Raw genomic sequence first — 26455 nt, forward strand, 5'->3', positions numbered from 1 at the left:
GCTTTCTTGGGTTTCTGACACAACGCAAGCCCATTTTTTCTTGCTGAGAAGCCAAAGATTTCTGCATTAAAGGACAGTAAGTCAGTTTTCTTCAACACTGGGCCATCCACACAGAGCTCCAGTGGATTTCAGGTGATGTCTCCTGTCACCACACTGAGTCTTAGTTCCTCATTAGGAGCAGATCCTGAGCCAGAAAATGCTTCTGCAGACTCCTGCCTCCAATTAGCTCATCTAATGGCTGTCACCACCATACAGATCAGCTTTTATGTTTAAATGAAAGGCTGGAGGGCCCTGTCATTCTTCATCATACATATACTATCACTTAAATTCTGATTCTCTGATTTAAAAATATGTCCAGAAATAGAACTTACTTTCTCCGAGGTGGTAGATGAGACCAAAGTGCAATACAAAGAACAAAGTGAAAATGCTGAAATACACATACAATACAGGGTATAGGTTAATTTTAAACATGTTCATCTTACATTTTTAAAAAAGGTCAATGATGTTTAATGCTGGTGTGACTGAAAGTGAATTCAGGCGTTTTGAATCTGTTGATGCTGTCACATTCATCTGGACCATACAAGGACAGAAGTTTGACCCGTCAGTGGTGTAGTTAGTCTCTGAGCCTCTTTTAGCAGCAGGGTTTCATGATCAAAGGTCAGAGAGCTACAGCTCATCTCTGTAAAGGATCCAGGAGCTGTCAGACCTGCAATGTCCTGCTTTAGACTGATGTGGTCCAGGGTCAGGGAGAGGGACTTCCTCTCCACACCAGGGATGAGAGGATGAAAAGAGGGGGGTGGCGAGAGGTTACAAATCCTCCTGTCAAACCTGTCAGATGCATTTAAGCCCTCAGGCAGAGGAGGAAAGAAGGATGTGTTAGTGTAAATACATTTGTGATACCTATGACTGTTTGATTAAACATGCATTGTCTATAAAACAAAAATACCTCTGTATTTCAGAATTAGATCTATCACACAAACTTCAAAACCAATTCATGCCTTTTACAGGTTTTCCAGAAATGTTACTATATGCTATGTGTTGAATATAGTGTTTTGTGTAGATGTTTTAATAGATAAAGAAGTTAATGTGGAAGTGAATAGAAATATAGCATTAATGTAATTTGTTTCATTCCTTGTTTCATTTCTGTGCAAGTACAGAAATTAGAGGGGACTTGAAAGCATTCCCATTATTGAAAATGTGAGAAAACCACGACCAAAACAAGCTTATTAGGGCCTTTATTCTGATTCTCAACAGTTGGCAAAAAAGACATGCTGTGAAAGTCTTGTACTGTTCTTCTTTTTAACTGTACCTTCTATGCAGTGTGTGAAGTGAGGACATAACCCTTGTTTGACAGCTCTCTCTCTCACGAGGACTCCTCATCAGGTGTGTGATGTTTGACATGTGAACACAGCAAGGGTTTATCAGGCCCATTTGACAGGACCGACTCCCTGAACATGTTTAAATTATCCCTGCCTGCTGATGAAGGTCAGGACTAAACAACACAGCAGCATTGTGTTATCTGGCTACCAGGAGCCAATAGCTATAACATCATCTCACACCTTTATTTATTGGGAGGAGTAAAATTTACATATGTGGGTTCAACAACCAAATATATTTTCACTTGTCCAGCTGCATGTGAAATGTGTCCAAAATGCTTTTCAAACCACCTCCTAAAGTGCTTTGTGCGATTTGTTTGCAATCCATGTTGAGTGCATTTTGTTGTCTTTCTATGATTAGATAGCTATCCGATCAAATAAAACACATGAAGCAGACAATTGTAAATAGGTCCTAAGATAAGCTGTAGGGAACTTTAATGTTCATACAGGATTGAATAGTAGTGCAGGTTGATGTATTGTCCATTTGGGAGCAGCAGCAGTTCAGTTTTGGAAAATTGTAAAGACGCAGATGTTGAATCACTGAGATGCCCCTTGCTGGTTTCATGGTAGAGGTTGTGATTTGTAGACATCGGACAGCAACATCAAGCTGTGCCAGAGATGGATCTTGCAGACTCTGGTACCCTTAAGATAAGTATATGGAGGGTATTTGGGAATGCAAAAAAAGACTAATATTAGAGTTATATGCCATTCAATTGATTTAAAGTCACCAAGAAATCAAAATTGACAATTCTTTTTTTTTTTTTTCTCTCTTTACAGAAAGTTGCAGCGTTTATCATAACTGATTTATCCGTGAACATCATTATTTATTTATTTATTTTTAATTCATGTACACTTGCAATTTTAATCAAAAACGTTAACCTCCAGTCCCTCTCAAAACGGCATCTGCTCTCTTCATTACATACGTCTTGAGAGTGGGACTAATATTGCCTTCACATGCTATCGTAAATTTGATAATTCCCTCTTCTAATGTCATGATTACGAGCTCATTGCTCATCAAGTTTCGAAATGGGAGGGCGCTCTTGTGCAATTTTTACATAAGAAACTTGTATTTATGATAATTCAGCATAAATATACTCTACAACTGACTGCAAATTGGCATTTAGCTCCGCCTCCATTTAGTTAGCAATGCCCAACTTCCTAATCCAATCAATTCCCAAGGATGAAATCAAGTTCCGCCCTACTTTTCTTTTTTTTTTTTTTGCTTATTCTAGAAGCTGTTTCACTCAGATATACGTCACAATAACGAAAAAAAACAAACATAAAAACTATCACTTCTGTTTCACGCTGACTTCAGAGCTAAGTTGTGTGATGTGAGAGGTGTTCTTGGTTCCAGCAGACCTAAATTACACAGCATAACTACAAGCTGTAGGTATAATTAAATTAATTATGTGCATGCTTGACTGGAAAAACAATAAATAATAATAATAATAATAATAATAATAAATAGTTCTTTAGTCTAAACTTAAACTGAGAGTGTCTGTGTCCCAAACCGTGTTAGGAAGACTATTCCATTGTTTATGAGCCAAATAAAAAAATTACCTTCTTACCAACAGACTATGATTTTGGGACCAATTAACATGATGAATTATAGCAAGATAAAAGATTGTGTAAGTACTGCGGAGATAGGCCATTCAAGGCTTTGTAAGTAATTAGCAGATTTTTTTTTTAATTAATATGAAACCTGACATCTAACCAATGTAGAGACAATAAATTATATGCACAGTATACAGACTGCAACCAGTATAATGCAAACACACACAAAACATATACAGTATTTCAAATATACACAAAATTCTCAAACACTCCTACCTTCCTCTCCTCCCCCTGTCCATTGTTTAGACAAATACAGTAGATAGTGCTACCCCTCACTCATGCCATTGTTAAGCCTTAAACTGGCACGTTAAGTCTATAAAACAAAAAGAGCACTGTTTTGAAAATGCCAGTGGGCCACAATATCTGTAGTATATAGGCATATCAGTCTACAAATGCCTTGCTTATATGACTCATTAAACTGGGATAGAAGAAGAATTTATTCAAAGATTACACACTTCACCTTTAAAGCTAATTACTTTTAGAACTAACCTATCTATCTCAGTGTCCTTCTACCTCTCTCTTATTCTCTTTTCCATCTCCAGGGCAGAATACTCTGTGGCATTAAAGATGACAAGGTCATCATCTCATACACTCACTTTCCGACATGATTTATGAACCTCTGTAGATCCGATTCCACTTTACAATACATTTATTCCCTGTGTGTGATTGACTTTCAGCTCTCTCCCAGAGGTCTGATCTCCCTTTTTCACCAATATTGGACAGAAGAAAGAAAAGTTATAATCTGCATGTATTCTTCCCATTCAGAGCTAGATTATAGTTTCCTTTCAGTCGGTCACTCTTGACGTCACAAATTGGGATCTCACTAGAGAGGCCAGTCTACTTCGAGTATAACTAAAACGAGCCAATGCACATGCAATAATTGTATAAGCTGCGCCATCCCATAGTACGGGTATTTAATGAGCAGAAGGTGCATCGCATACTTCAGCTTTTTGCATCGGAGCCGAGTATTTGTTTTCTGTTCTGAAAGCACATCTTTTCTACCAAATATTTCTACATTCAAGCTGATTTTCAGAGAAGAAACCTCTTTTTTTTTTTCTTTTTTTTTTTTTTATAGTTGTAGTTGTAGTGAACATCAAAGGCTTTTCTCACAGCTGGTGTCAGTGTGCTGTTCAGGGCACTGAATAGCTATTATAATAGCTGGTGACTGTGCGTTGTTCAGAGCACTGAATAGCTGTTATAACAGCTGATAACGTTGCGCTGTTGAGAGTGCTGAAAAGCTGTCATCACAGCTGGTAAGAGGGCACCTTCAAAAAGAGTGAGAGCAAACTACAGGCTGAATTATTCCCTTTTAGTCTTGCAGCAGCCTTCTCCCTGTGTGATTCAGCACCAAAAAAAGACAGCAGTCCTCTAAAAGTGATTACACGGGTGTGATTTTTCGTCTTTATAAAGATGACATTCCATCCATGTGTTTCTAGATGCAGTTGTTACCTGGCAGCGGGTGATGGTCACAATCGCTGCCTCACATGTCTGGGCATCAAACATGCGATGGGAGCTTTCGTGGATGAGTCATGTATCCACTGCGGGAAGATGACCATCTCAGACTCCAGTACCTCAAAAGTACATGCCTCTGCCTCAGTCTAACTCTTCTAAGGGGGCTACTTCGGGCAGTAGCTTGGGTGACCTGAGGGTTACAGTGAGGACTGCTCCTTCAGGGAACCAACCCCTTAGGCCTCCTCTCTCCTCCTGCGCGCTGCAGCCAGTCGAGCTGCCTGAAGAACGGGCTGGGCCATGTCAAAGGTTTGCACCAGTTGCATTCTTCAGGGCTCCCTCTGATGACGATGTCGATTTCTGCATCAGAGGGTGAGCCAACTTTATCTGTGGATGACGATTCAGGTGTGGTAACGTTGTCTGAACCAGACCCAGAGATGACAGCTATGCTTGCCTGGGCTGCCGAGAGCATCAGTCTCGAATGGAATCCTCCACCGTGTCCCGAACCCTAGAGGTTGGATGATTGGTTTCTCGGAGCGGTTCGTGCTGATTCTCAGCGCCCTGCCCCAGTTCTTTTCTTCCCGGAAGTGCATGAGGAGCTCATTAGGTCTTGGACGGCACCTTTCACTGCCAGAATTAGACCTAATATCTCCTCCACTCTCACCACCCTCGATGGTGGGGTGGTCAAGGTATACACCCCTATCTTCCCTGTGGAATGGGCAGTTGAACCATGTCTCCTCTCCTGGGCCTTTAAGCACTCGTCGAGCCTAACCAACAAGGCGTATCAGTCTCTGGTTCTGGGTCGTGTGATGTCCACGTTTGTGGTCCAGGAACAAAGGCTGTGTCTGGCAGATATGCCAGACGCCAACAAGATCCGATTCCTAAATTCCCGTCACTTAGACCGTCCTCTTCAGCAATGCAGTCAAGAACTTTGCCCAGCAGTTTGCGGCTGCCCAGAAGCAGATGGAGGCTATCAAGCACATCCTGCCAAGTCAGCTGCTGCCAAACAGGATGTGCTTGATAGCCTCCACCTTTTCGCAGAGGACGCACCCCTGTGTCTGCCCCCGCTCCCATGCAGCAACAGCAGCCACTGAAGCAGCGTAGAGGAGCCAGGCATGGACAGGAAGCCCTGAGATGGGCAAACCGGAGATGGAAGGGATTGCTCTTCAGGAGATGGTGACCGCCCCTGGAGGGGGACAGGGTGGAAAATCTTTTGTTTCCTTTTCTTTTTGTTCTGCCGCTGGCCCCACAGCCAGCGGTACCCACATTGTCAGAAAAAGAGCAGTTTCCTTCATCTCTTGTTTCTGGACAGGATCAAATTAGCCAACCAACTTTAGAATTTTGAGAATGCTTTTACCCTCTGAACTCGTCATGCAAATCACATGATGGCCCCGGTCTATCTGCGTCAAACAATACAAGTCACGAACACCTGTTTCTCATTCCAGTGATTGGCGCGGAGACAGGATAAAATGCCGTGAGAAGCAGGAGTATGTGAGAGAGAGGGGAACTGCTGACTGAGTCATGTCGAGTTACCTGGAGTGAAGCCCTTGTGGATTGTGTATACCGAACCTGGAGTGAAGCCCTTTGTGGATGGTGTATACCGAACCTGGAGTGAAGCCCGTTGTGGATTGTTTATTTTCGTTGTTGTGCGCTGCACAGTCTTTCTGTTGAACTTTGTGGAAAGTTAATAAAAGTCTCAGTCAGCAGTTGCTCGTCGACCCTGTCCTCTTCCTTCCCCCACTACGAACTTAACTGTGTTACACTGGTGCCAAAACCCGGGAAGGAAGACGGGAGCACGTCGCCATGCAAGCATCGTCCTCCACCCCATTTGCGGACATCATCGCGTCCCTCGCGGTCCTGCACCGCAAACAACAACAGGCCCTGCTGGAGCTACGAAGCGACCAAGAGCGCTGTTTTCAAGCCGTCTTACAGACCCAGCAGGAGGACCGCGAGGCGTTCCGGAGCTGGATCGACCGGGAGGTTCCCCGGCAGCCCATCGAGCAGCCAGCTGTGCCTGTCCACCTGCCCCTCAACAAGATGGGCCCACTGGACGACCCAGAAGTTTTTCTTGAGCTCTTCGAAAGATCCGCCGAAGCGTGTTCGTGGCCGCGGGACCAGTGGTCTATAAGGGTTGGTCCCGCTCCTCTCAGGAGAAGCGCAGGTGGCGGCACAGCAGCTCCCAGTCCAGAACCTCCTGGTCTATGACGACCTACGGCGGGCCATCATCTAGCGGGGCGGTCGGACCCCGGAGCAGCACCGGCAGCGCTTCCGCTCCCTCGACCTGGGTGAGTCCGGCCGGCCCTTTATGATGGCCCAACAGCTCCGGGACTCGTGCCGCAAATGGTTGCTGGCTGAGGGAAGCGACGTGGACCTGGTCATCGATCGCGTGGTGCTGGAGCAGTTCATCACTCGGCTCCCGAAAAAAACTGCCGAGTGGGTCCAGTGCCACCGCCCCACGTTGCTGGACTCAGCCATCCAATTGGCGGAGGACCACATGGTGGCGTGCCAAGGGGTCGGCGAGCCCCTTCCAGCTGCCTCTCTCTCTCCCTCTCTTTTGTCCCCCTCTCTCTCTAGACCTGTCCCTCTTCCCAGGTCTCGTCCGCCCGGCCCACCTCGTGTTCCGCCCCGAGGGCGGGGCGGAACTGGACAGGCACCTTCCTACGGACCCAGAGCCCCGCCCAGGGGGGCGGGATTCTCTGCTGCCGGGACGGACCCCACTCCTGCTTCTCCCCTTTCTCCGCGCCAACCATTCAGCCCACTCTCTGCCACTGGAGCGGCGGGCAGGTCTGGGCCGGCCTGTTGGCGGTGTGGGGATCTGGATCATTTTGTGGATAAATATCCGGTTATGGAGGTCGGGACAATGATCCGGGTCCCCGACGATCCACAGGCCACCCCTGGTCAAGCTGGCGGGTACCAAATACCTGTGAGTATCAAGGGGGGTACCTATCAGGCTTTGGTGGACTCGGGCTGCAACCAAACCTCTGTTCATCAAAGCCTGATTTCATCTGGGGCATTGGATACAGGCCGCATGGTTGGGGTTCGGTGCGTGCACGGGGATGTGGTGAGATATCCTCTTTTGCCCGTCATCATTAAATTTAGGGGACAAAAGCATAGTGTTGAGGTGGCAGTTAACCCGCACCTCCGGCATCCGATAATTTTGGGAACGGATTGGCCTGCGTTCAAACAATTGTTGGGTTGTTTATGCTCGGATGCCTCTTGGGGGAAAGAAACGCGGGGTAAACAGGCGCGTGTGCAGGTAGGAGAGACTGATCAGAGGCCGGAGAGCTCTGCTGCAGGGGAACTGAGTGAAGCCGGAAGACTAATTCTTCCGGAGCGCGATGATTTCCCCCTGGAGCAGTCTCACGATGAGACGCTAAAGCATGCGTTTGAAAGGGTCTGCGTAATTGATGGTCAGCCTCTCCAGCCTGGACGTCCGCTTGTTTATCCATATTTCGCGGTCATAAAAGATAGGTTGTATCGAGTGACCCAAGACACTCAAACAAAAGAAGATACAACCCAGTTGTTAGTGCCAAAGAGCCGCAGGGAAATGCTTTTCCACGCGGCTCATTCTAATCCGATGGCAGGGCATTTGGGACAGGCGGCGACACTAAATCGTCTCATGACCCGGTTTTTCTGGCCGGGCATTCACGAGAATGTACGCAGGTGGTGCGCGTCTTGTCGTGAGTGCCAGTTGGTAAACCCACCGGCCACCCCAAAAGCGCCATTGCGCCCACTTCCATTAATAGAGGTTCCCTTCGAGAGAATTGGTATGGACCTCATCGGGCCATTAGAACGATCAGCCAGAGGACATTGCTTTGCATTAGTCATTGTTGATTATGCAACGCGATATCCTGAAGCAGTGGCTCTCCGCAACATTTCCGCTAAGAGTGTTGCGGATGCACTGTTTCGTTTAATCTCCCGGGTGGGGATTCCAAAAGAAATCCTCACTGATCAAGGCACGGCGTTTATGTCACGCACATTGCGCGAACTGTACGAATTATTGGGCATTAAATCGGTTCGTACCAGCGTCTTTCACCCACAAACGAACATTTTAATCGCACGCTTAAATCCATGATTCGTAAGTTCGTTCAAGAGGACGCCAAAAATTGGGATAAGTGGTTAGAACCTCTGTTATTCGCAGTGCGAGAAGTCCCGCAAGCCTCCACGGGGTTTTCCCCCTTCGAGCTTCTCTTTGGACGCCAGCCCCGTGGGGTGCTGGATGTCCTGAGGGAGGCTTGGGAGGACGGACCATCTCAGGCCAAGAACGAAATTCAGTATGTGCTGGACTTGAGAACAAAACTCCACACTTTGGGGCGGCTATCAATGGAGAATTTGTTACAAGCCCAGCACAGACAGAGCCAACTGTATAACAGACGGTCTAATTTACGCAAATTTGCACCGGGAGAGAAAGTGCTTGTGTTGCTCCCTACTTCAAATTCGAAATTACTTGCAAAGTGGCAAGGACCCTTTGAGGTCACACGGCAAGTGGGTGACCTCGATTATGAGGTGGTACGGTCCGACAGGAGAGGGGCACGTCAAATTTATCACCTCAACCTCCTAAAAAAATGGAATGAGGCAGAATCAGTGATGCTGGCGACGGTGATTAGCGGAGAGGATGATCTCGGGCCAGAGGCGAATATAAAAACGCAATCCTTCGCTCTGGTCCCGGGAGGAGATCACCTCTCGCCCTCCCACCTCACTGATTTATCGAAATTGCAAACAGAATTTGCAGACGTGTTTTCTCCCCTGCCGGGACGTACCAACCTCATTTAGCACCACGTCGAGACGGAGCCGGGCGTGGTTGTTCGCAGCCGGCCGTATAGGTTACCTGAACACAAAAAAAAGGTAGTTCAGGACGAATTAGAAGCAATGCTGAAAATGGGAGTAATAGAAGAGTCCAGCAGTAACTGGGCGAGCCCGATAGTTTTGGTCCCCAAAACCGACGGCTCGGTCCGTTTCTGCGTGGACTATCGCAGGGTGAATGCAGTGTCGAAATTCGACGCGTATCCAATGCCGCGGGTGGACGAATTGCTTGACCGGCTAGGTGCGGCTCGATTTTATTCGACACTGGACTTAACGAAAGGGTATTGGCAGATCCCCTTGTCGCCTTTATCCAAAGAAAAGACAGCTTTCACGATGCCGTTTGGATTACACCAATTCGTTACGCTTCCGTTCGGGCTGTTCGGGGCGCCGGCTACCTTTCAGCGACTCATGGATAAGATTCTCCGGTCCCATGCTGCGTATGCCGCTGCCTATCTAGATGATATTATTATCTATAGGAATGATTGGGAGCGGCATATGCAGCATGTGAGGGCCGTCCTGAGATCGCTGAGGGGAGCCGGGCTCACGGCCAACCCGAAGAAGTGTGCAATTGGGAGCGTGGAGGTAAAGTATCTGGGCCTCCACTTGGGGCATGGGCAGGTGCGTCCCCAAATTGACAAGACAGCAGCGATTGCGACCTGTCCGCGCCCCAAGACCAAAAAGGAGGTTAGACAGTTCCTCGGGCTGGCGGGATATTATAGAAGGTTTGTACCTAATTATTCGGCCCTCACCAGCTCGTTGACTGATCTAACTAAAAAGGATGCTCCAGATACGGTCCAGTGGACGGAGCTGTGCCAGCAGGCCTTTACCCAGGTGAAGGCTGCTCTATGTGGCGGGCCATTGCTTCACTCTCCTGACTTTTCTCTCCCTTTTCTATTGCAGACTGACGCGTCGGACAGAGGGCTGGGTGCTGTCCTGTCCCAGGAGGTAGAGGGTGAGGAGCGGCCGGTACTGTACATTAGCCGTAAGCTCTCTAAGAGAGAGGCTAAGTACAGTACCGTGGAAAAGGAGTGTCTGGCTATCAGGTGGGCTGTCCTCACCCTCCGCTATTATCTCCTGGGACGGGAATTCACTCTCTGTTCGGACCACGCTCCCCTGCAGTGGCTCCATCGCATGAAGGATACCAACGCGCAGATCACTCGTTGGTATCTGGCTCTACAGCCTTTTAAGTTCAAGGTGGTCCACAGGCCGGGTGTTCGGATGGCTGTGGCCGATTTCCTCTCCAGAAATGGGAGGGGGCTGCAGGCCGTCCGGCCTGAGTCGGGCGGTGGGGGTATGTGGCGAGGGGGGCGTGGTTCAGCGAGGTCTGCAACCGGAGAGAATAGCGGGAGACGCGTGGTAAGTGAGTGGGTTGAATGGGTTGAACTGTGTTACATCAAGCTATATGGCCTGGGTGATGCAAGACAGCATACCATGGGACCTAAATCACCTCATAGTGGGCTAATGGCCCACAGACACTGGCTAAAACCCCTTTTCTCCTCTCTGAGATGACCATCCTTCAGCGAAACTTACTTTGTTACCTCAGTTCAAACTTCCCACGGAGACACGGAAGAAGCCAACGAACTTCAGCCACAGGCACACTGAATCTCTACATGTCTCTATCTGAAACTCAGCACCCAAACTCATGCAAGTACCCATCTATTTTAGATGTGCTAAGTTTATCTGACCAAACAAGGTGATTCAATTCTTTGCTGGCTCTCAAGGTATTATCTCTAAGTTTTGCCATTCTTTTGTTTTCTCTCTTTTCCTGACTTTACTTTCATTCCTGTATATATGTATTCTTTGTTTACATGTATCATATGTACTTGTAGTTTCATATATTAAAGTCATTAAATATTAATATTTGCTTTGTCTCTGTGATGCTTTAGAAAGAAAACCAAGTCCTTTAAGGTTTCTAATTTTGTATATGCTTCGTACAATTGGTGCTAGGATAGAAGATTATTACTCTATATCACACGATTAGCTGTGCGATATGGCTGTATATCAGCACGGCTGTGATTCATCCGTAGGTAACACAGCGTGCTGATATACAGCCATATCGCATGGCTACGAGTGTGATATTGCATCTATACAACAGTTCGACGGCATGTTTTTTTTTAAACAAAAAAAAACAAAAAAAACAAAACAACGGAGTGTCTTTAAAAACCTCTTTTGTGAAGCACTAATTCCTTCCACCATGGATTCAAATCTCAAGTTGACAGTTTGACCAAGCTTCCATTACTAATTCTAAAACGTCACTTTAGAACTAGTAACAAAGGAACGTTGAGTCGCGTCATTGAAATTCATTGAATTTTGTACAGTATTATTAAGAGAGAGAGAGATCGCCTGAGAGAGTAGGCCATTACCTGTGTCTGATTTTGCATTACATTCATTCTTCAAGTCGAAGTCCATAATATTATGTCCATAATAGTATATCCATTATAAAAGTCTGTTTAAATGTCTGCTGAGGAAAGCAATCTTGTATTTGTCCTTTTTACACTAATGGACATATTTATATAAAATTATATTTATTTAACAAATAAACAAAATTGTACAGTTCAGTCAAATGTTAAGCACTAGTTATTAAAAAAAACTCACCCTTTATGCTTGTATGTCACACTTTACGCTTGTATGTGGGTTTTGCAAATATTATAACGCATGAAAAGGATTTTAAAGAGCTTGTGACAAAACCTCATAACTCCATTGGATCCTCAAACTGTCAGTCAAAACTCATAAAATCATGTGAATGAAGTGCGCACTCAGTTTGGTCATCTCGTCTATGCAATGTAAAGGTAAATAAAGATCTGATGTTTGAAGAAAAAAAAATGTAAAGGGTTTTCTTTAATCAAAAAACTACACTGCGTTCCAAATCATTATGCAAGTGACATATCAGTAAGATTTCAGTAGAATAAACAGATTTCAGATTTTAGTTTTTCTAACAAAATGTTTGTTTGTTTATTTATCCATGTCTTTTTAGATAACTGGTATCAATCTCAGACAAAATAATATGCCAGATCTATGGAAACCCTACTTAGAGGTTGTTCCACATTATTAAGCAATTCACAGTTCTCATGCAATATGGGGAGGAAGAAAGATCTTTCTGAAGATGAAAAGCATGAAATGGTCCAATGTTGTGCAAAAGGCATGAAAACAACTAATATTGTGTGAAAACTGAATGGAGATTTATCAAAAATCAAATTATCATAAGATTTGTGAGTGATTTAGAGCACAGCAGAACTCGGTCAGATAAAGGCTTATTAATGAAAGTTCCTGTCAAAAAAATTAATCGTATTAAAAGGGCAGCTATACAAATAGCCAGTGTTGAGCAGCAAACAGGTATTTGAAGCTGCTGGTGTCTCTGGAGTCTCAAAAAGCTCTCCATGCAGGCTGGCAGTTGTGCGTAAAGATGCATTTTAGACACCACTAACCAAACCTCACAAAGAGAAATATTTACAGTGGGTGTAGAAATACATTTCAAACAGTTTAATTGCTGTGGTGGGTTTTTTTTGCAGCATCGGATAGTGCATAGTGCATTGTATTTCAGAAGGCACTATCCTCCTTTTTTATACTTTAACAGAAAATGGCCAATTATGAACTCCACATATCTTGCAAAAGTCATTTTAATACCCTCCATCTCACTTCCCAATATTCCAGCCCAAATCATCACCCACCAGCTCCCTGCTGACATCTTGTTGGAACGTGGTGGCCATTTACCAATACAGAAATCCATCCGTTTAGACCATCCATTGAAGTACAGCATTCATCAGTGAATAAAATTATTTAAAAATTAGTCTTCATGTATTTCTACACCCACTGTAAATGTTTCTCTTTGTGAGGTTTGGTTAGTGGTGGTTAAAATGCATCTTTATGCACAACTGCCAGCCTGCATGGAAAGCTTCTTGAGACTTCAGAGACACCAGCAGCTTCAAATACCTGTTTGCTGCTCAACACTGGCTTTTTTTTTTATAGCTGCCCTTTTAATACAATACATTTTTTGACAGGAACTTTTATTAATAAGCCTCTGACCGAGTTCTGCTGTTCTCTAAATCACTCACAAATCTTATGATAATTTTATAATCTCCATTCAGTTTTCACAAAATATTAGTTGTTTTCATGCCTTTTGCACAACATTGCACCATTTCATGCTTTTCAGAAAGATCTTTCTTCCTCTCCATATTTCATGAAAACTGTGAATTGCTTAATAATGTAGGGTTTCCATAGACCTGGCAAATTATTTTGTCTGAGATTGATACCAGTTATCTAAGAAAGACATGGATAAATAAACAAACAAACATTTTCTTAGAAAAACTAAAAGCTGAATGTTTATTCTACTGAAATATTACTGATATGTCACTCGCATAATTATTTGGAACGCAGTGTATGTCTATAAAGTTTAATGTTTTACGTATTTGAAGAGCGGAGAAGAGTCTTCGTCTGATATGTCCCATCTAGTTGTAGCCAATATGCTATGCTATATAAGAGATGTAAGGTAACGTTTATTATTATCAAATTTAACATAGCACAATTCAACTTGCTCTGGAACAAATAATAGATTAATAAGACCAAAGAGTGCCCATTTAATGTACTCAAAATGAATGTCTCATGTTTAACCACTATAAAAGCCAGCGGCAAATCCCCGAATCACTGGCCGAGATGAAAATGTCCATATGTGTATTCACAACCAGACCCCTTTAGAGTGTGTGGCTTCTGCAGCGTTCCTTTTCTTACAGAAAGGGTACGCTTTCCCGGTGTTATCCAAATTCACTGTGTGGGCAGTGTCCATCTCATGTGATTCGCGTGACTTGAGAAGAAAAACAAATGGAGGATAATCTACGTTGTCAGTAGGCTCTCCTATCACACTTTCTGCTTTACAGTGAAAAACACAATAGAAAAAAAGGAATGTTTATGACTGCCAAGTTTCAGAAATAGAAGCACGCAACATCTGGTAGGTGACGCTTGCTCACTCTCATTGGCTATCCACATCAGAGGCAGCTCAAACAAGTGTCGTAAAAATCGAACATGTTTGATATTTACAATTTAAGATTAGAGATCTTGATCAGGAGCAGTTAAATAATCATAATGACACCATACAATGGAGGATTTTTTCAAGCTTAATATTTTCAAGTGTGTGGCCAGCCTAAGTTGTCACAGGTATGTTCTGTTTTGGGTGTTTAAGTAATTAAGTTTCCATTGTTTTTTGAATGTTTCCCTGTGTGCCCGTTAATTTTCCCAGCTTACCAGTGTTTAATTGATTGATCCTTTCACCTGCTGTCTCCTTAGTTCTCCTGTGTTTGATTCTGTTATCCCTGTCACCTTTGTCTGTTAATTACATTTATAGCTCACTTGTTTGATCTGTGTATTTAAACCCTGTGTTTCTAGTCAGTTCAGTCATCTGTTATTTGTTGCAAATACGGTGTTGCACTGTTCCATTATTCCTGGTATCCTGCATTTTCTTTATTAAATCCTGTATACTGCTGCATCTAGATCCTGTTTCTACTTATTTGCAACCATGTGTGACAGAAGTCATTGTGCCAAAGTGGAACACTATAAGTATACTTTAGGTACACTTTAAATATCTTGCATTTAAAGACTGATAATATAAAGAGATCATACAATCTTTATTAATAATGATATTATAACACTTTTTTGGGCATAATATAAATAAATGTGCATTGTGCAATAAAGAAATACTCCAAATGAAGCTTAATTATAAATTTTATATTAGTAAGTCTTAAGAGATATGTCAATAAGGCTGTGCAGATCTGCAAACACACTGTCTAAACTGGAAGCAAATGTTGAAAAATTACCATTATCCATTTGTCTTGTACTCAGGAGTAGACTGAGTAGACAGTAATAGAACAGGGCATCTGTCTACTGTGCATATCGAGTGTCGCCAGTGTCATCAATTTTAATGGTTTGGTTTTGATGCAATGCACCACTTGAATAAATTTCAACATATACGAACAGCAAAACATCTGACGATCTTCACCAACATATTAATCATTGTGCAAACTATTTTGTAAGTTGCAGTAAGCTTTAGGTGTCTGTTAAGCCCAAAGTATATTTCACTTTTTACGTGTACGCGAGGGTCAGCGTACAGTGGCCGATGCAAATTTTGTCATCAGAAGAGTATGCGCTTACTGTATATTTTTTCGTGCAGGTCACACATATGCATTTAATTTTTTTTTTTTTTTTTTTTTGCAGTAATTAGTATATCCACAAGGTGGCAACCGTGACCTTGGAGCTTCCATTCACAAGGTAGTCGAAGAAAACCTGCATAAATAGAACAGACCGGAATGCATGCAAGCTACAGCAACAATAGAGGCCAATATAGATGGCAGATTGTGCAAAGAGGTTAGAAAGTACCCTAATTTGTACAACTCCAGCATGAAAGCATGCAAATATTTTAACATGGATTGTAACTGCGCTTGCGTCGAACGCTTGTGTATGCGTATGAGTCAAGTCAAGTATATTTTGCAAGGGTGTGCATTCGACTAAAAAAAAAGTATAGCCAGGGCTTAAACCTGAACACATTTCTGCTCTTGACAAAACTGCTATCTTTCTCCTTGTGACTTGATTGTTCACTGCTGTTGGGCTATGGATCTGATAATGTAAAGTATTAATCTCTCAGAACATGTTAAAGTCAATATGTTTATTTCAACTAACCTGCATAATGCATCAGAATGTAAGGCAAAGACATTGGAATGTAACTCTATCACCCCCATGAGTACTGAGGTTTGTAACCACCAGACCAACACATAAGCACGTCAAGCACGTCCAGCCAGACCGCATGTCAGTGAACTGGCCAAGTGCCTGTGTATGTGTTACTTATGTAAAGTATATGTCTGCCCCCTTTTTTCTTATTTTTTTTCGTAACTTATTTCAGAAAAAAAAAAGAAAAAAAGAGGGAAACAAAACAAATGTCATTTGCATGACTGCCAAATAAGTAATACATTTTTTGTCTTCATAAATCAAGCATTCTACGTTAGTTCAGGCAGGCCTCATAGTCAAGCTCCGCTATCAGCTGATTCGCAAATTCCAACCCCACCCATATCAGCTGATCTGATTTCTATGGACTCAATGGACAACTTGCACAACTACTTCCGTGTTCTGCTCATTACGACTCAGTAATTTTCAGTTTAGCACCCGCTGTCTCCAGGATCTCCCGAAGATCAGTGTTAACGATGTGTTTCGCATTTGCTGGAAATCAAGCACAGCCCCATCAAGTAAGCTGGAGAAAGGTTTTAAATTGTATGCAGCCTTGTATATACACAGATACGAAGGTAAGAAAATATCTAATGTTACACAACTTACAATGCTAATATGTATTTGGTATGTTCAGCTATCATCAAATTTAACTTCATGTGTGCAAGGATGTTAACAACAATTGTAACAGTAATATGTTGGCCATTTTTTTTTGCAAAGACAAATATGCTTTTAAAGTGTTCATAAGAATTTAAAATCCAGATTATCCATATGTAAAATCCATGCTATTTAGGGGAATAACAAAACAGTGTAACATTAGCAACAACAATTCTCATGATAAACATCTCTTTACAGAAGTGGACTCTACAGAGGGATGGTGGGCGATCCATGCTTGTTCAGAGTTGTGGAGGCATATTCAGAATTCACCCTTGAGGACAAGCCACTAGTTACCACTATGAACATGTCACCTGAAAAACCACTTGTAGAAAGTGCATTCGGATTGGTTCAGGGAGGAAGTATATTGTCATACCAGCAGCCTGTCTTAACATCATGGTACATCAAACTACACAATGCTCCATCAAACCCACCTTTGCCTCTGGAAGGATATAATCTTGCTCCATCTAAATGTATTTTTGTTTGTACTGAAGAGGAGCTTTTACACCTTAAAAGTTTAAACACACCATTAGTTATACAGTGGTGAAAGTATTCAGACCACCTTAAATTTTTCACTCTTTGTTAAATTGCAGCCATTTGCTAAAATCAGTTAAGTTCATTTTCCCTCATTAATGTACACACAGCACCCCATATTGACAGAACAACACAGAATTGTTGACATTTTTGCAGATTTATTGAAAAAGAAAAACTGAAATATCACATGGTCCTAAGTATTCAGACCCTTTGCTGTGACACTCATATATTTAACTCAGGTGCTGTCCATTTCTTCTGATCATCCTTGAGATGGTTCTACACCTTCATTTGAGTCAAGCTGTGTTTGATTATACTGATTGGACTTGATTAGGAAAGTCACCCACCTGTCTATATAAGACCTTACAGCTCACAGTGCATGTCAGAGCAAATGAGAATCATGAGGTCAAAGGAACTGCCTGAAGAGCTCAGAGACAGAATTGTGGCAAGGCACAGATCTGGCCAAGGTTACAAAAAAAATTTCTGCTGCACTTAAGGTTCCTAAGAGCACAGTGGCCTCAATAATCCTTAAATGGAAGACGTTTGGGATGACCAGAACCCTTCCTAGAGCTGTCCGTCTGGCCAAACTGAGCTATCGGGGGAGAAGAGCCTTGGTGAGAGAGGTAAAGAAGAACCCAAAGATCACTGTGGCTGAGCTCCAGAGATGCAGTCGGGAGATGGGAGAAAGTTGTAGAAAGTCAACCATCACTGCAGCCCTCCAACAGTCGGGGCTTTATGGCAGAGTGGCCCGACGGAAGCCTCTCCTCAGTGCAAGACACATGAAAGCCCGCATGGAGTTTGCTAAAAAAAAACACCTGAAGGACTCCAAGATGGTGAGAAATAAGATTCTCTGGTCTGATGAGACCAAAATAGAACTTTTTGGCCTTAATTCTAAGCGGTATGTGTGGAGAAAACTAGGCACTGCTCATCACCTGTCCAATACAGTCCCAGCAGTGAAGCATGGTGGTGGCAGCATCATGCTGTGGGGGTGTTTTTCAGCTACAGGGACAGGATGACTGGTTGCAATCGAGGGAAAGATGAATGCAGCCAAGTACAGGGATATCCTGGACGAAAACCTTCTCCACAGTGCTCAGGACCTCAGACTGAAAATTGAAGAGGCAACACATGACCAAAGCTCTTGGCATCAGCTTTGCAAACCAAGAGTAACAGGCTCCAGGTTTAGGGAAGTGTGCCATGTCAGAGGCCTCTGCTGAGCGGATCATCAGGGGAAGCCGGCAAACAGCAGACATGAGAAGAGGTGCTGAAATGGAGTCAAAGGAAACAGTGGAATACAACAAGTTGAGAAATGTTAACTACTCACCCTGTGGCCTAATCATCCATCCTGATGCTCCTTGGCTTGGTGCACCCCCTGATGGTGTAGTGTTTGATCCCACCAAATATCCCCAATTTGGGCTTGTTGAAATTAAATGCCCCACTGTCAATAACATTGTTGACTGCAAATATTTGCAAATGGACAATGGGTTTCTTATTATAAAGAGTCATGCATACTATTGGCAAGTACAGGGACAACTACTGGTCTCAGGAATACAGTGACTTCATGGTGTGGGCCCAGGAAGATTATTTTGTCCAGCGTCTACACAGTGACACTTCCAAGCACAAAGTTATTCGAGAGAAGATTGATTATTTTTACTTTTACACATATATGCACAAATACTTGTCAATGAAACATTCATAAATTAAATTAGAAAGAAGTCAGTGAAATTAAAAAAGTCATTAAAAAAGCACTGACTGAAACATTAAATTGACCCCTGTACAGACATCACTTTTTATGTAAATATCTATATGTAATGACTGAAACAAATCAGACACAATTATTTGTTAGTTCACCAATAGTTTTAAGCTCACTCTGGGATTTGACTGTCCCCATCCCCCGAGATGTTTATTGCACTGAGGAATGTGCTTCCACATTGAGAGCAGAGAAGAGACACAGGAAATCTGCATCTTACCTGCATTTTCCACACAGAACAAAGACGTTACTGCATTAATTCTATAAATGAACAGGCATATTCCCAGGAAATGGTATCTATTATTACTGTGTTGTATTGCACTCATTGTATTTAAATGTTTTATGATTTTTAAGTTATATGACATTTAAGGTAACTTCAATCATGCCATGTTTAGTGTCTATACGTTCGTAGCGGGAAGATTTAAATGCTTGTGTATGTGGTATGTCCATACCTGTGCAACAGGTAATCAGTATTACAAGAATCTTTAACAGTTCTGATTCAAGAACTCAGCTTGTTAATCTTTCTGGGTTGTAAAAGCCCTGACAGGAGGGGTGTTGCCACCCGGAATTACAACATCTTCATTGGTCCGGTCAACAACTGAGAGGTGTGACTTTGACCAGAGGTTAAAAACCAGCGAACAGTGCCACTCCCTCTCTTCTTCCTTGCTTCTGGACAACAGAACAGGCCCCCGGCCTACAACACCTAGCCATGTGCTCATCACCCAACAGACTGGCAACAACTTCAGATGATAACTTCAAGATTTATCCTCAACCTGCAGATCCGATGCTCCTCAGCCTAAGGGCACCTCGCAAGTATCATACATTTTAATGCTAAACAGTGATTTAGTATTGATTTGTAAGACTTACTTTGCTATTGCTAAAAGAAACTGATGAGTCCTTTCCAGATTGTCTTTGACATTTCCTATAGCTCTAGTAACAGTACCTCTTCCGGTTCAACCCTATCATTACTCATTCTTACCTACAGTTCGTATGTGTGTGTGTGACCTTTGTTGTATGTTATGTGTTTGTTAGTTTAGTTATGTGTACTGTTTCCAGTGTACTTTAGTGTAGTTTAATTTTTGAGCCACTAGGTGGTTTTGATATGTTTTTGATAGTAACCTCTGACCTTAATAGCAGCCATCTTGTTTTACTCAGTTGATACTGATAGTCACACGGTTAAAGCAGCTATTTTCAATCCTTTCATCATCTTTGCAATCATTTAAAGAAGCTTTGTCTGTAAGTATTACAAGTGCTTACAAGAACGTTATCATCATCTTATATTGTTATTGGTGATGTTATTCAGGACAAATTTCATATTTAGAGAGATTATTTTCAGTACAGTGTTACATGCATCTGCTTTATTAATGTGTATAGTATATGCAGTTATCCCTTATTTGAACTGTTAAATTTCTTTAATGCACGTTCTTTAGAAACTTATTTTTTCATTTTTTATGTATTTCAGTTTTACTCTGTTCCACGTATTTGAAGTGGTGGTCATAATAAATCCATGCTTCAATTCAACTTCCCTGTGGAAGGAGTTATCTATCTGCCTAGTTAAGAAGGGGAACTCTTTTACGAGGGCAGAATATTATGTGTTTGTGAGTTAGTAAATAAAGATTGTGCACAATACATGTTTGGTTCTGACTCCGCCTGCTAATAAACTGCCCCTTAAATGATTTAGACCCGAACCTATGCTCTAAGTAGCACGGTGTGATAAGAATGCTATTTTTCCATAACCTGGAGTTTAACATTTCTTAGAATTATTAAACAGTCAACACTAAATGTCCCCTGGACAACAGGTTAATTGATTGTAATATTAAGATTAATGTAGCTATATCCAGTAAATCTGATTAACAGATTTACATATTCATAATTAGTAAAGTTCCTAAACGTAATTTAGGGAGGATCGAGCCCATCTAATCTCCCAATCAACAGCCAGAGTATATAAGCAGCTGCTTACCTCTCTTCAGTCTCAGCATCCCTCCATCTCCCCAAACTCCACCATTTCAGGTACCTTGCCCTATGTAATCACATCCTATTTATTCACTGGGGGGTGTATCAGAGCTTGAGTTGAAGATGCTTCATCGAGCCCTTCCTCAGTGGACAGCAAGCCAAATTAGCTAACCTAATACCCTAAAGATTATATGGGCAAACAAACTCATTAAATCATAATTAATAAATCATATTGAGGTATGTATGAATAATTATTAATATTTCCCCTTTGAGTTAATTCACTACAATATCTAAATATGTAAATATTTAATTGATCACGCAGAACTTTTCCAAACACACAAACTGCATGCTCTACTAATATCCAGTGTGTTTTTATATTCATATGTACAATGCCAGTTTCTTGGAAAATAATGTACAAAGTTAATTTACCTTCCTTGTATCATGGCAGATTGTTTCTTTTTTAAAATATACAAACATTAAGAGTTGTCATTTACTGAAAATTGCCATAGAAACAATAATGATTAAAGAAAGCCATAAGAATTTGGAAGAAATTAGTACACAAAATGAAAACATGGTAACTACCGATGGGAGCAAGATTCTGCCTTATTTGACCCCTGTCTTAACTAATGCCTTGTTTTGATAATTTGACAACAGGCATGCAATTGTAAAAAGTTCACTAATATTAACAATGTGGGAAAGTGTGATGATACCATCAAACAGTTTTTGTTTTATCCTCCTGATGACACATTCTACATGCACTCGCAGTCATGCTATGGCTTGTGTTTCTTTCACTTGATGTGCCGTCATCTGCTTTACCTTAGACAGGAATGGTGGACAGTACACTTTGCACTTGACACAGTCACTAATCAGGAAGCCCTTGATTGCTATGTCTTCTGTCACTCTTTTGGCTATTCCGCACTGTTTAAAGATTTCCTTGTCACTCATTGACCCAGCATAAAGCTGAGAGACGAATGTCACTGCACCATGAGGAGCTATCCCAATGAGGCCTTTCATTGTGCAGTGAGATTTGTAACTTAAGTACATTTCACTTTGGATTAGTGGCGAGGATGGTGTTTGACATCTGAGCTCAGTGCAGTCAATGATAACCTGGGTGTCCGGGAAATCACTGAACTCTTCAGGGAGGTTAAATTTAACTTCAGCTGCTCAAATCCACACACCAATCCCAACAGTGAATAGAGGTAGTTTGTCCATGTTGAAATGATTCTGCTCACTGTGGATGGGTGCACGTGGAAACGGTGTGCTAGGTCTCTCTCCTTCAAACCAACTCACAGATACATGAGGAAAAGAAAAATCTCATCGATTGGCTGCAGCCGTTGTCTCTGAAAAGGTAAAAACATGCGTGAAAGGTAAGTTTGTGTTCAGAGGTGTCAAGTAACCTTACTTAAGTAGAAATTTTGGGTATCTATACTTTACTGGAGTAATTATTTTTCAGACGACTTTTTACTTCTACTCCTTACGTTTTCACGCAATTATCTGTACTTTCTACTCCTTACATTTTAAAAATAGCCTCGTTACTCCTATTTCATTTTGGCTTGTTTTCATTCCGGCTTGAAAAAAACAACTATCCAGATAAATCGCACCATCCGGATAGAGTGAATTTGATTGTGGTTGGATGGGAATAAACATATACCATTCTGACACCCTATTGGTTTGTATGCGATCCAGCGCACCTGCACATGACACAAATCACGTCAAATCACGTCACACTCCAGCAAGGACGACAGTGTTAGGGGTCGTTAAGGTCGTTACTCAAAAAAGATTATTTATTAAAAGTTATTATTTCTCTACTACTGGCTCATTTAGGCTATCAAACGGCTGTTTTCTCCTCGTCCTCTGCAAATTATGCTAGGTATTTCGGTAGAGAGACGTTTGAATAAATTAACGTTACACCGGTTTTTAATCTTTTTATTTTTTTTTAGCGCAACCCTTATACAACCATGTAGCTCAGGGGTACTCAAGTTCAGAGGCCAAGAGGGCCGCATTTTAACCAAATGAAACGCGAAGGGCCACAAATTATAACTTGGATCGTAAGACTTTTATTTAGGCCTACTTAAGACAATATTTGTAGTTTTACTGTTTATTTACTAAAAGTGCAGTTTTTAAGGTCTGGCTGTTGTTCACTGGCTGATGAGAGTTTGTCCATAAGATGAAAACATTGCACTTTTTTTATAGTATTTTTATACTCCATTGCACCTTTTTAACACTTTTTATAGCACCTATTTATACTCAGAGAATAAATGTTTTATTATTTGTATTATTATTACCTACCTTTTAATTTGGTCAGAATCCAAAAATATTTTTTCTTTTTTTTAATGTTCAATCACAATTTTATGAATTATCTAACTATAACCAATGTTGTAAACATGATAAATCAGATATTCTCCGTGAGCTCAATGATGTGATGACAGATCTGTAATGGGAGCGCTGCTTGCTTTCTGTTTATAACACATTGACATTAAGAATAAAAGGTGTGTTTTTAATGCTGCTCGGCAACTTACACACTGCAAAGTTTGAGGAATGTCAACTGCATTTCATCATGGAAAAATAAGGTTACTTAGTTTTTTACTTGCGCGCACAGTCCCGAGCCTTTGATGGCGTTCACGAACACAAAGTGCTCGACACATGCGCACTAGAGAGATTAATGCTTGTCTAGTCTTTTTCGCTCAAATAGTTACAATAAAATCTATTTGTACTTGTTTAAAATTAGAGTTGCTGGTATCTTTTAGGGTGCTTTCACACTTGGTTCGATTGCCTGGACCGAACCCGAGTTCGATTGCTCCCCCTCCCCCTGCGCCCACTGGACTGTGTTCACATTATATTATTTGGGTCCGATCCGCGGTTCGTTTGCGTCATCAAACCAGCAGCTGTTTACTACGTTGCTTAGTAACGATGGCACAGGAGAAGGCGGCAAAATGCATAACGTTGCTCTCCTCACTTTTATATTTTTGTTTTTGAACCGTTGGTTTTGTTCATAACGGCTCTTGCGTCTGTCTTTCGCGAATGTACAATGCTGAAGGCGAGCAGAAATGAGAAAAGCTACGCTACAGCTCTCTGTTTGCAGCACGTGACTCACGCTCATCGGCAAAGTGAGTGAAACACACACAAACTCACATTTTTATCAAATAATACGGCATTAATAGCGGTTCACTTCCGCAATTTGGTACGTTTGCATTCATATCACAAGCGAACCGTACCGGAGTTCACTTGAACCGCACCCCAGACCACCCTTTTTAAGCGGACTCGGGTACGGTTCGCGGGTGCGCACCAAAAGTGCTAATGTGAAAGCACCTTAATCCCCTCAAACGAGCGCTCTTCAACACGGTAGGTGTTTGTTGTTACTCTTGTTCTGTCTTTTCCGTTTCTTTTCAGACTGAAACAACAGCCCGTTTCAGTGCTGACACCTTGTGGACAAACTAAATTAGTGCAAAAACTATTCAATGCGCGCGTGCAAAGTGCCTTCAGTTTATATTGTTCTTTGCGGTTAGAAAAACTGTGCTGCGCGTGTACACTATACGTGATCTCTGCTGATGATTACAGCGTCACACGCACTGTACGCCTACCCTTTTGTACGTGTAAAAAAAACAAGTAATATTCACGCTAATTTTGAATGCAAATTATAATAAAAATACATTTATATGTAGCATGATGTGGGCCACAAATGTAATGCTGACGGGCAGGATGCGGCCCGCGGGCCGCCTGTTGAGTACCCCTGATGTAGCTAAACATGCCTAAACGAATTAATTTAAAACAAAACTGAAGGTAAACCTGCATTGCTCTCATGGTGTTATACCTCTCTCTTTCGGTGAAGTGGAGCAGTGCTCTTGCTGAATGGCACGGATTGCACTACGGACTATTGTACATTTTATATGTTTTTTTTTTTTAAACTGTATTTTATTTTTTATAACGAACAAGCTGCGATGTCATGTTTCCAGTGCTTTGTTGTGTGTGCGTGAGGCGCGGGCGCGATCAAACAGCTGTCTTTTCCGGGGACTTGTCTCATCGTCATGGCAACGGTTCGTGGCCAGTTTAGATTACGTGAGGCTCTGCGTTCCATTCGGAATGGCTCATCCTTATGCCCTTATCCCTTCAAAGGGTTTACCCTCCGGAGGGAGAACTTCGAAGGGATGAAGGGTGTAGGGGTCAAAAATACTCCTTTTTTAGAACGCACTTCTGCGTCATCTTAACAAGACAGTCAAGGGGGATAGATTGCGCAAGCTGCGCCCTTTGTTTAACGTTAGTTTAGGCCTAGTTCACCTAGGCAGCATAGTAAAATTCATAATGTATTGTGTTTTGCACCTAACTGTAAATGTACAGTCCCTCTTATTGTGTGTGTGCGTGTAAGAGAATAACCCACCACTGATGGTCATGCATATGTAATCTCTTCATGGTTCCTAGCAGCAGCTTTGAACCTGGAAACACAAATGATTTTGTGGATGAATGGTTTGATTAGCCACCAAAAGGACATCAGGTGATGGTAGCTGGGGAACCTGTTTGCAGAAGTGGTGTTTGTAATAATCATGCATCTATATGAGTATATGCTGTCAACGTATATTGAGCTCGTTTTATAACCATAAGGCGTTTTACCATCTTCAGGCTTACCTTGTGTAAAATCTAATGTCCTTATCTGAGCTGGCTAATGCTCCAATCCGAAATCACGCTGAACGTGTAGCTCATTTAGCTGTTTATTCAGCTCCTCCACTTCTTGGGAGAGCTCTTCAATTTCAGCACATGCCAGGTCTAGTGATGATGGCTCGGGAACATTACAGTAATCATGATCCATGGATGCATCAGTGAGAACGGGTTCAGCGGACACCAACTCAACAGGTCTCTCTCTCCTCTCCCGCACACTTGGCCGCGGGGCTTGAATTGTGTAGTCATTACAAATGAAGAGCTCTGGCACTGCACCAGTTACTAACTTTCTCAGAGTCCATACTGTCTGTGGTTCAATAATCTGATCTTTAGTAAAATGTTTGCTACAAACCTTAGAGCGACTAGAACCAGTAAAATCATCTCGCCGTATGTTCACTAGCCACCACTTTCTAAGATCGGTTTCGGCAGGAAAGCGGTAGAAACTTAAAGTTCCGTAAAAATGTTGACGCTGCTGTACACAGCGGAACAACAGTGTTCGTGGGTTTTCTTTTGCTGTTTCTGAAATCAAAAAGTATCTTCTTTTTTAAACATTTTAAAACAAACCCAAACAATGGCGGCCAAACCAGAAACTAGCGAGCCGTAACACTTCAAGTCGGAAGTACGTCACGAGGTTCAGTGCAAGTAGTCACCTGGCAACTCTCAAATAAGGCGCATTACTTAAATGCAACTTCCGTCTCTCTGCTTGCTTGGCGGCTTCCACTGCATGCTGCTTGCAATCAATCAAGATAAGTGAAACAGTCTTTTTATGCTATGTCTATCGTTTTTGTGTGGTCTCCTTTATCAGTTCATGACGAAGTAACAATACATGAGGTTTAATTCACGTGTCGGTGAACAGTCTGTTTTAATACTCAGAGATTTACTAAGCATATAAGGAGCTAGCCAATGTGAGATTAGCTTTTATTCAGAGACAAGTTTTGCTGAACTCTATAAAAGGAAAGAGGCTTTTTGCTTTGTA

This window comes from Chanodichthys erythropterus, chromosome 7 (genome assembly GCF_024489055.1).
Source record: "Chanodichthys erythropterus isolate Z2021 chromosome 7, ASM2448905v1, whole genome shotgun sequence".
In the NCBI taxonomy this organism is placed as follows: Eukaryota; Metazoa; Chordata; class Actinopteri; order Cypriniformes; family Xenocyprididae; genus Chanodichthys; species Chanodichthys erythropterus.